The sequence below is a fragment of the Ambystoma mexicanum genome, chromosome 7q, assembly GCF_040938575.1.
Source record: "Ambystoma mexicanum isolate Mex_15411 chromosome 7q, UKY_AmexF1_1, whole genome shotgun sequence".
Lineage (NCBI taxonomy): Eukaryota > Metazoa > Chordata > Amphibia > Caudata > Ambystomatidae > Ambystoma > Ambystoma mexicanum.
The window spans coordinates 1137084784-1137096979 of NC_090941.1; positions in this window are offsets into that span (position 1 = coordinate 1137084784).

Here is a 12196-nt window from a genome sequence, read left to right on the forward strand (position 1 = left end):
CAACTTTGGAAGTGTATGTTATAATATTTAGGATGGATTGCATTTGAGCATCAGGTGTTCACCTAACAGGAGTTCTTTCTATTTTTCTTTAGTTAGTAAGTGCTTCCATGTTAGGTGAGCAATTGTTGCAATATCCCCACTACAGAAAACCATCTCTCTATACTTTCAAAATCTTCACCAAGCAACCTCAGAAAAGAGCGGGAAAAATGTGGGAGGAGCTACTTAATGGTCTGGTGCCTTGAGGGCCTTTCAAGGGATAAAAAGGTGGGCCCTTCTCCACAGTGCCCATAGCAGGAACGGCCTCGGATGACAACAGTGATGCAGGCCAACTGGCTGAACATTGCAGTTTTGAATTTCAGATGTCTTGAAACCTCATAGAAATACAGCTTCATGGTTATAAGTGCTTACCTTTTGAGTTTGAAGTTCTGTGAAATAAACAACAACTCTGGAAGTACATGGTATACTATTTAGGGATGGATTGCATTTGAGCATCAGGTGTTCACCTAACAGGAGTTCTTTCTATTTTTCTTTAGTTAGTAAGTGCTTCTATGTTAGGTGAGCAATTGTTGCACTATCCCCACTACAGAAAACCATCTCTCTATACTTTCAAAATCTTCACCAAGCAAGCTCGGAAAAGAGCGGGAAAAATGTGGGAGGAGCTACTTAATGGTTTGGTGCCTTGAGGGCCTTTCAAGGGATAAAAAGGTGGGCACTTCTTCCACAGTGCCCATACCAGAAACAGCCTCTGACAAGAACAGGGATGCAGACCCTTTGGCTGAACATTGCAGTTTTGAATTTCAGATGCCTTGAAACCACATAGAAATACAGCTTCAAGCTTGTAAGTGCTTACCTTTTGAGTTTGAAGTTCTGTGAAATAAACAACAACTCTTTTAACTAAACAACAGCTCTGGAAGTGTATGTTATAATATTTAGAGAATAATTGCATTTGAGCATCAGGTGCTCACCTAACAGGAGTTCTTTCTATTTTTCTTTAGTTAGTAAGTGCTTCCATGTTAGGTGAGCAATTGTTGCAATATCCCCACTACATAAAACCATCTCTCTATACTTTCAAAATCTTCACCAATCAAGCTCAGAAAAGAGCGGGAAAAATGTGGGAGGAGCTACTTAATGTTTTGGTGCCTTCAGGGCCTTTCAAGGGATAAAAAGGCGAGCACTTCTTCCACAGTGCCCATAGCAGGAACGGCCTCGGATGAGAACAGTGATGCAGGCCAACTGGCTGAACATTGCAGTTTTGAATTTCAGATGTCTTGAAACCTCATAGAAATACAGCTTCAAGGTTGGCACCTGCGTTTTATATATGTGTAAGTGCTTCCCTTTTGAGGTTGAAGTTCTGTGAACTAAACAGCAATTTTGGAAGTGTATGTTATAATATTTAGGATGGATTGCATTTGAACATCAGGTGCTCACCTAACAGGAGTTATTTCTATTTTTCTTTAGTTAGTAAGTGCTTCCATGTTAGGTGAGCAATTGTTGCAATATCTCCACTACAGAAAACCATCTCTCTATACTTTCAAAATCTTCACCAAGGAAGCTCAGAAAAGAGCGGGAAAAATGTGGGAGGAGCTTCTTAATGGTTTGGTGCCTTCAGGGACTTTCAAGGGATAAAAAGGCTAGAACTTCTTCCACAGTGCCCATACCAGGAACAGCCTCAGACAAGAACAGGGATGCAGACCCTTTGGCTGAACATTGCAGTTTTGAATTTCAGATGTCTTGAAACCTCATAGAAATACAGCTTCAAGCTTGTAAGTGCTTACCTTTTGAGTTTGAAGTTCTGTGAAATAAACAACAACTCTGGAAGTACATGGTATAATATTTAGGGATGGATTACATTTGAGCATCAGGTGTTCACCTAACAGGAGTTCTTTCTATTTTTCTTTAGTTAGTAAGTGCTTCCATGTTAGGTGAGCAATTGTTGCAATATCCCCACTACAGAAAACCATCTCTCTATACTTTCAAAATCTTCACCAAGCAAGCTCAGAAAGAGCGGGAAAAATGTGGGAGGAGCTACTTAATGGTTTGGTGCCTTCAGGGCCTTTCAAGGGATAAAAAGGCAAGCACTTCTTCCACATTGCCAATAACAGGAACAGCCTCAGACAAGAACGGGGATGCAGACCCATTGGCTGAACATTGCAGTTTTGAATTTCAGATGTCTTGAAACCTCATAGAAATACAGCTTCATGGTTATAAGTGCTTACCTTTTGAGGTTGAAGTTGTGTGAACTAAACAGCAACTTTGGAAGTGTATGTTATAATATTTAGGATGGATTGCATTTGAACATCAGGTGCTCACCTAACAGGAGTTCTTTCTATTTTTCTTTAGTTAGTAAGTGCTTCCATGTTAGGTGAGCAATTGTTGCAATATCCCCACTACAGAAAACCATCTCTCTATACTTTCAAAATCTTCACCAAGCAAGCTCAGAAAAGAGCGGGAAAAATGTGGGAGGAGCTACTTAATGGTTTGGTGCCTTGAGGGCCTTTCAAGGGATAAGAAGGTGGGCACTTCTTCCACAGTGCCCATAGCAGGAACGGCCTCGGATGAGAACAGTGATGCAGGCCAACTGGCTGAACATTGCAGTTTTGAATTTCAGATGTCTTGAAACCTCATAGAAATACAGCTTCAAGCTTGTAAGTGCTTACCTATTGAGGTTGAAGTTCTGTTAACTAAACAACAGCTCTGGAAGTGTATGTTATAATATTTAGAGAATAATTGCATTTGAGCATCAGGTGCTCACCTAACAGGAGTTCTTTCTATTTTTCTTTAGTTAGTAAGTGCTTCCATGTTAGGTGAGCAATTGTTGCAATATCTCTACTACAGAAAACCATCTCTCTATACTTTCAAAATCTTCACCAAGCAAGCTCAGAAAAGAGCGGGACAAATGTGGGAGGAGCTACTTAATGGTTTGGTGCCTTGAGGGCCTTTCAAGGGATAAAAAGGTGGGCACTTCTTCCACAGTGCCCATAGCAGGAACGGCCTCGGATGAGAACAGTGATGCAGGCCAACTGGCTGAACATTGCAGTTTTGAATTTCAGATGTCTTGAAACCTCATAGAAATACAGCTTCAAGCTTGTAAGTGCTTACCTATTGAGGTTGAAGTTCTGTTAACTAAACAACAGCTCTGGAAGTGTATGTTATAATATTTAGAGAATAATTGCATTTGAGCATCAGGTGCTCACCTAACAGGAGTTCTTTCTATTTTTCTTTAGTTAGTAAGTGCTTCCATGTTAGGTGAGCAATTGTTGCAATATCTCCACTACAGAAAACCATCTCTCTATACTTTCAAAATCTTCACCAAGCAAGCTCAGAAAAGAGCGGGAAAAATGTGGGAGGAGCTACTTAATGGTTTGGTGCCTTCAGGGCCTTTCAAGGGATAAAAAGGTGGGCACTTCTTCCACAGTGCCCATAGCAGGAACGGCCTCGGATGAGAACAGTGATGCAGGCCAACTGGCTGAACATTGCAGTTTTGAATTTCAGATGTCTTGAAACCTCATAGAAATACAGCTTCAAGCTTGTAAGTGCTTACCTATTGAGGTTGAAGTTCTGTTAACTAAACAACAGCTCTGGAAGTGTATGTTATAATATTTAGAGAATAATTGCATTTGAGCATCGGGTGCTCACCTAACAGGAGTTCTTTCTATTTTTCTTTAGTTAGTAAGTGCTTCCATGTTAGGTGAGCAATTGTTGCAATATCTCCACTACAGAAAACCATCTCTCTATACTTTCAAAATCTTCACCAAGCAAGCTCAGAAAAGAGCGGGAAAAATGTGGGAGGAGCTACTTAATGGTTTGGTGCCTTCAGGGCCTTTCAAGGGATAAAAAGGCGAGCACTTCTTCCACAGTGCCCATAACAGTAACAGCCTCAGACAAGAACAGGGATGCAGACCCATTGGCTGAACATTGCAGTTTTGAATTTCAGATGTCTTGAAACCTCATAGAAATACAGCTTCATGGTTATAAGTGCTTACCTTTTGAGGTTGAAGTTCTGTGAACTAAACAGCAACTTTGGAAGTGTATGTTATAATATTTAGGATGGATTGCATTTGAACATCAGGTGCTCACCTAACAGGAGTTCTTTCTATTTTTCTTTAGTTAGTAAGTGCTTCCATGTTAGGTGAGCAATTGTTGCAATATCCCCACTACAGAAAACCATCTCTCTATACTTTCAAAATCTTCACCAAGCAAGCTCAGAAAAGAGCGGGAAAAATGTGGGAGGAGCTACTTAATGGTTTGGTGCCTTGAGGGCCTTTCAAGGGATAAAAAGGTGGGCACTTCTTCCACAGTGCCCATAGCAGGAACGGCCTCGGATGAGAACAGTGATGCAGGCCAACTGGCTGAACATTGCAGTTTTGAATTTCAGATGTCTTGAAACCTCATAGAAATACAGCTTCAAGCTTGTAAGTGCTTACCTATTGAGGTTGAAGTTCTGTTAACTAAACAACAGCTCTGGAAGTGTATGTTATAATATTTAGAGAATAATTGCATTTGCGCATCAGGTGCTCACCTAACAGGAGTTCTTTCTATTTTTCTTTAGTTAGTAAGTGCTTCCATGTTAGGTGAGCAATTGTTGCAATATCTCTACTACAGAAAACCATCTCTCTATACTTTCAAAATCTTCACCAAGCAAGCTCAGAAAAGAGCGGGACAAATGTGGGAGGAGCTACTTAATGGTTTGGTGCCTTGAGGGCCTTTCAAGGGATAAAAAGGTGGGCACTTCTTCCACAGTGCCCATAGCAGGAACGGCCTCGGATGAGAACAGTGATGCAGGCCAACTGGCTGAACATTGCAGTTTTGAATTTCAGATGTCTTGAAACCTCATAGAAATACAGCTTCAAGCTTGTAAGTGCTTACCTATTGAGGTTGAAGTTCTGTTAACTAAACAACAGCTCTGGAAGTGTATGTTATAATATTTAGGATGGATTGCTTTTGAACATCAGGTGCTCACCTAACAGGAGTTCTTTCTATTTTTCTTTAGTTAGTAAGTGCTTCCATGTTAGGTGAGCAATTGTTGCAATATCCCCACTACAGAAAACCATCTCTCTATACTTTCAAAATCTTCACCAAGCAAGCTCAGAAAAGAGCGGGAAAAATGTGGGAGGAGCTACTTAATGGTTTGGTGCCTTGAGGGCCTTTCAAGGGATAAAAAGGTGGGCACTTCTTCCACAGTGCCCATAGCAGGAACGGCCTCGGATGAGAACAGTGATGCAGGCCAACTGGCTGAACATTGCAGTTTTGAATTTCAGATGTCTTGAAACCTCATAGAAATACAGCTTCAAGCTTGTAAGTGCTTACCTATTGAGGTTGAAGTTCTGTTAACTAAACAACAGCTCTGGAAGTGTATGTTATAATATTTAGAGAATAATTGCATTTGAGCATCAGGTGCTCACCTAACAGGAGTTCTTTCTATTTTTCTTTAGTTAGTAAGTGCTTCCATGTTAGGTGAGCAATTGTTTCAATATCTCCACTGCAGAAAACCATCCCTCTATACTTTCAAAATCTTCACCAAGCAAGCTCAGAAAAGAGCGGGAAAAATGTGGGAGGAGCTACTTAATGGTTTGGTGCCTTCAGGGCCTTTCAAGGGATAAAAAGGCGAGCACTTATTCCACAGTGCCCATACCAGAAACAGCCTCTGACAAGAACAGGGATGCAGACCCTTTGGCTGAACATTGCAGTTTTGAATTTCAGATGCCTTGAAATCTCATAGAAATACAGCTTCAAGCTTGTAAGTGCTTACCTTTTGAGTTTGAAGTTCTGTGAAATAAACAACTCTGGAAGTACATGGTATAATATTTAGGGATGGATTGCATTTGAGCATCAGGTGTTCACCTGACAGGAGTTCTTTCTATTTGTCTTTAGTTAGTAAGTGCTTCCATGTTAGGTGAGCAATTGTTGCAATATCCCCACTACAGAAAACCATCTCTCTATACTTTCAAAATCTTCACCAAGCAAGCTCAGAAAAGAGCGGGAAAAATGTGGGAGGAGCTACTTAATGGTTTGGTGCCTTGAGGGCCTTTCAAGGGATAAAAAGGTGGGCCCTTCTCCACAGTGCCCATAGCAGGAACGGCCTCGGATGAGAACAGTGATGCAGGCCAACTGGCTGAACATTGCAGTTTTGAATTTCAGATGTCTTGAAACCTCATAGAAATACAGCTTCAAGCTTGTAAGTGCTTACCTATTGAGGTTGAAGTTCTGTTAACTAAACAACAGCTCTGGAAGTGTATGTTATAATATTTAGAGAATAATTGCATTTGAGCATCAGGTGCTCACCTAACAGGAGTTCTTTCTATTTTTCTTTAGTTAGTAAGTGCTTCCATGTTAGGTGAGCAATTGTTGCAATATCTCCACTACAGAAAACCATCTCTCTATACTTTCAAAATCTTCACCAAGCAAGCTCAGAAAAGAGCGGGAAAAATGTGGGAGGAGCTACTTAATGGTTTGGTGCCTTCAGGGCCTTTCAAGGGATAAAAAGGTGGGCACTTCTTCCACAGTGCCCATAGCAGGAACGGCCTCGGATGAGAACAGTGATGCAGGCCAACTGGCTGAACATTGCAGTTTTGAATTTCAGATGTCTTGAAACCTCATAGAAATACAGCTTCAAGCTTGTAAGTGCTTACCTATTGAGGTTGAAGTTCTGTTAACTAAACAACAGCTCTGGAAGTGTATGTTATAATATTTAGAGAATAATTGCATTTGAGCATCAGGTGCTCACCTAACAGGAGTTCTTTCTATTTTTCTTTAGTTAGTAAGTGCTTCCATGTTAGGTGAGCAATTGTTGCAATATCTCCACTACAGAAAACCATCTCTCTATACTTTCAAAATCTTCACCAAGCAAGCTCAGAAAAGAGCGGGAAAAATGTGGGAGGAGCTACTTAATGGTTTGGTGCCTTCAGGGCCTTTCAAGGGATAAAAAGGCGAGCACTTCTTCCACAGTGCCCATAACAGTAACAGCCTCAGACAAGAACAGGGATGCAGACCCATTGGCTGAACATTGCAGTTTTGAATTTCAGATGTCTTGAAACCTCATAGAAATACAGCTTCATGGTTATAAGTGCTTACCTTTTGAGGTTGAAGTTCTGTGAACTAAACAGCAACTTTGGAAGTGTATGTTATAATATTTAGGATGGATTGCATTTGAACATCAGGTGCTCACCTAACAGGAGTTCTTTCTATTTTTCTTTAGTTAGTAAGTGCTTCCATGTTGGGTGAGCAATTGTTGCAATATCCCCACTACAGAAAACCATCTCTCTATACTTTCAAAATCTTCACCAAGCAAGCTCAGAAAAGAGCGGGAAAAATGTGGGAGGAGCTACTTAATGGTTTGGTGCCTTGAGGGCCTTTCAAGGGATAAAAAGGTGGGCACTTCTTCCACAGTGCCCATAGCAGGAACGGCCTCAGATGAGAACAGTGATGCAGGCCAACTGGCTGAACATTGCAGTTTTGAATTTCAGATGTCTTGAAACCTCATAGAAATACAGCTTCAAGCTTGTAAGTGCTTACCTATTGAGGTTGAAGTTCTGTTAACTAAACAACAGCTCTGGAAGTGTATGTTATAATATTTAGAGAATAATTGCATTTGAGCATCAGGTGCTCACCTAACAGGAGTTCTTTCTATTTTTCTTTAGTTAGTAAGTGCTTCCATGTTAGGTGAGCAATTGTTGCAATATCTCCACTGCAGAAAACCATCCCTCTATACTTTCAAAATCTTCACCAAGCAAGCTCAGAAAAGAGCGGGAAAAATGTGGGAGGAGCTACTTAATGGTTTGGTGCCTTCAGGGCCTTTCAAGGGATAAAAAGGCGAGCACTTATTCCACAGTGCCCATACCAGAAACAGCCTCTGACAAGAACAGGGATGCAGACCCTTTGGCTGAACATTGCAGTTTTGAATTTCAGATGCCTTGAAACCTCATAGAAATAAAGCTTCAAGCTTGTAAGTGCTTACCTTTTGAGTTTGAAGTTCTGTGAAATAAACAACAACCCTGGAAGTACATGGTATAATATTTAGGGATGGATTGCATTTGAGCATCAGGTGTTCACCTGACAGGAGTTCTTTCTATTTTTCTTTAGTTAGTAAGTGCTTCCATGTTAGGTGAGCAATTGTTGCAATATCCCCACTACAGAAAACCATCTCTCTATACTTTCAAAATCTTCACCAAGCAACCTCAGAAAAGAGCGGGAAAAATGTGGGAGGAGCTACTTAATGGTCTGGTGCCTTGAGGGCCTTTCAAGGGATAAAAAGGTGGGCCCTTCTCCACAGTGCCCATAGCAGGAACGGCCTCGGATGACAACAGTGATGCAGGCCAACTGGCTGAACATTGCAGTTTTGAATTTCAGATGTCTTGAAACCTCATAGAAATACAGCTTCAAGCTTGTAAGTGCTTACCTATTGAGGTTGAAGTTCTGTTAACTAAACAACAACTCTGGAAGTACATGGTATACTATTTAGGGATGGATTGCATTTGAGCATCAGGTGTTCACCTAACAGGAGTTCTTTCTATTTTTCTTTAGTTAGTAAGTGCTTCTATGTTAGGTGAGCAATTGTTGCACTATCCCCACTACAGAAAACCATCTCTCTATACTTTCAAAATCTTCACCAAGCAAGCTCAGAAAAGAGCGGGAAAAATGTGGGAGGAGCTACTTAATGGTTTGGTGCCTTCAGGGCCTTTCAAGGGATAAAAAGGTGGGCACTTCTTCCACAGTGCCCATAGCAGGAACGGCCTCGGATGAGAACAGTGATGCAGGCCAACTGGCTGAACATTGCAGTTTTGAATTTCAGATGTCTTGAAACCTCATAGAAATACAGCTTCAAGCTTGTAAGTGCTTACCTTTTGAGTTTGAAGTTCTGTGAAATAAACAACAACCCTGGAAGTACATGGTATAATATTTAGGGATGGATTGCATTTGAGCATCAGGTGTTCACCTAACAGGAGTTCTTTCTATTTTTCTTTAGTTAGTAAGTGCTTCCATGTTAGGTGAGCAATTGTTGCAATATCCCCACTACAGAAAACCATCTCTCTATACTCTCAAAATCTTCACCAAGCAAGCTCAGAAAGAGCGGGAAAAATGTGGGAGGAGCTACTTAATGGTTTGGTGCCTTCAGGGCCTTTCAAGGGATAAAAAGGCGAGCACTTCTTCCACAGTGCCCATAACAGGAACAGCCTCAGACAAGAACAGGGATGCAGACCCATTGGCTGAACATTGCAGTTTTGAATTTCAGATGTCTTGAAACCTCATAGAAATACAGCTTCAAGCTTGTAAGTGCTTACCTATTGAGGTTGAAGTTCTGTTAACTAAACAACAGCTCTGGAAGTGTATGTTATAATATTTAGAGAATAATTGCATTTGCGCATCAGGTGCTCACCTAACAGGAGTTCTTTCTATTTTTCTTTAGTTAGTAAGTGCTTCCATGTTAGGTGAGCAATTGTTGCAATATCTCTACTACAGAAAACCATCTCTCTATACTTTCAAAATCTTCACCAAGCAAGCTCAGAAAAGAGCGGGACAAATGTGGGAGGAGCTACTTAATGGTTTGGTGCCTTGAGGGCCTTTCAAGGGATAAAAAGGTGGGCACTTCTTCCACAGTGCCCATAGCAGGAACGGCCTCGGATGAGAACAGTGATGCAGGCCAACTGGCTGAACATTGCAGTTTTGAATTTCAGATGTCTTGAAACCTCATAGAAATACAGCTTCAAGCTTGTAAGTGCTTACCTATTGAGGTTGAAGTTCTGTTAACTAAACAACAGCTCTGGAAGTGTATGTTATAATATTTAGAGAATAATTGCATTTGAGCATCAGGTGCTCACCTAACAGGAGTTCTTTCTATTTTTCTTTAGTTAGTAAGTGCTTCCATGTTAGGTGAGCAATTGTTACAATATCTCCACTACAGAAAACCATCTCTCTATACTTTCAAAATCTTCACCAAGCAAGCTCAGAAAAGAGCGGGAAAAATGTGGGAGGAGCTACTTAATGGTTTGGTGCCTTCAGGGCCTTTCAAGGGATAAAAAGGCGAGCACTTCTTCCACAGTGCCCATAACAGTAACAGCCTCAGACAAGAACAGGGATGCAGACCCATTGGCTGAACATTGCAGTTTTGAATTTCAGATGTCTTGAAACCTCATAGAAATACAGCTTCATGGTTATAAGTGCTTACCTTTTGAGGTTGAAGTTCTGTGAACTAAACAGCAACTTTGGAAGTGTATGTTATAATATTTAGGATGGATTGCATTTGAACATCAGGTGCTCACCTAACAGGAGTTCTTTCTATTTTTCTTTAGTTAGTAAGTGCTTCCATGTTGGGTGAGCAATTGTTGCAATATCCCCACTACAGAAAACCATCTCTCTATACTTTCAAAATCTTCACCAAGCAAGCTCAGAAAAGAGCGGGAAAAATGTGGGAGGAGCTACTTAATGGTTTGGTGCCTTGAGGGCCTTTCAAGGGATAAAAAGGTGGGCACTTCTTCCACAGGGCCCATAGCAGGAACGGCCTCAGATGAGAACAGTGATGCAGGCCAACTGGCTGAACATTGCAGTTTTGAATTTCAGATGTCTTGAAACCTCATAGAAATACAACTTCAAGCTTGTAAGTGCTTACCTATTGATGTTGAAGTTCTGTTAACTAAACAACAGCTCTGGAAGTGTATGTTATAATATTTAGAGAATAATTGCATTTGAGCATCAGGTGCTCACCTAACAGGAGTTCTTTCTATTTTTCTTTAGTTAGTAAGTGCTTACATGTTAGGTGAGCAATTGTTGCAATATCTCCACTGCAGAAAACCATCCCTCTATACTTTCAAAATCTTCACCAAGCAAGCTCAGAAAAGAGCGGGAAAAATGTGGGAGGAGCTACTTAATGGTTTGGTGCCTTCAGGGCCTTTCAAGGGATAAAAAGGCGAGCCCTTATTCCACAGTGCCCATACCAGAAACAGCCTCTGACAAGAACAGGGATGCAGACCCTTTGGCTGAACATTGCAGTTTTGAATTTCAGATGCCTTGAAATCTCATAGAAATACAGCTTCAAGCTTGTAAGTGCTTACCTTTTGAGTTTGAAGTTCTGTGAAATAAACAACAACTCTGGAAGTACATGGTATAATATTTAGGGATGGATTGCATTTGAGCATCACGTGTTCACCTAACAGGAGTTCTTTCTATTTGTCTTTAGTTAGTAAGTGCTTCCATGTTAGGTGAGCAATTGTTGCAATATCCCCACTACAGAAAACCATCTCTCTATACTTTCAAAATCTTCACCAAGCAAGCTCAGAAAAGAGCGGGAAAAATGTGGGAGGAGCTACTTAATGGTTTGGTGCCTTGAGGGCCTTTCAAGGGATAAAAAGGTGGGCACTTCTTCCACAGTGCCCATAGCAGGAACGGCCTCGGATGAGAACAGTGATGCAGGCCAACTGGCTGAACATTGCAGTTTTGAATTTCAGATGTCTTGAAACCTCATAGAAATACAGCTTCAAGCTTGTAAGTGCTTACCTATTGAGGTTGAAGTTCTGTTAACTAAACAACAGCTCTGGAAGTGTATGTTATAATATTTAGAGAATAATTGCATTTGCGCATCAGGTGCTCACCTAACAGGAGTTCTTTCTATTTTTCTTTAGTTAGTAAGTGCTTCCATGTTAGGTGAGCAATTGTTGCAATATCTCTACTACAGAAAACCATCTCTCTATACTTTCAAAATCTTCACCAAGCAAGCTCAGAAAAGAGCGGGACAAATGTGGGAGGAGCTACTTAATGGTTTGGTGCCTTGAGGGCCTTTCAAGGGATAAAAAGGTGGGCACTTCTTCCACAGTGCCCATAGCAGGAACGGCCTCGGATGAGAACAGTGATGCAGGCCAACTGGCTGAACATTGCAGTTTTGAATTTCAGATGTCTTGAAACCTCATAGAAATACAGCTTCAAGCTTGTAAGTGCTTACCTATTGAGGTTGAAGTTCTGTTAACTAAACAACAGCTCTGGAAGTGTATGTTATAATATTTAGAGAATAATTGCATTTGCGCATCAGGTGCTCACCTAACAGGAGTTCTTTCTATTTTTCTTTAGTTAGTAAGTGCTTCCATGTTAGGTGAGCAATTGTTGCAATATCTCTACTACAGAAAACCATCTCTCTATACTTTCAAAATCTTCACCAAGCAAGCTCAGAAAAGAGCGGGACAAATGTGGGAGGAGCTACTTAATGGTTTGG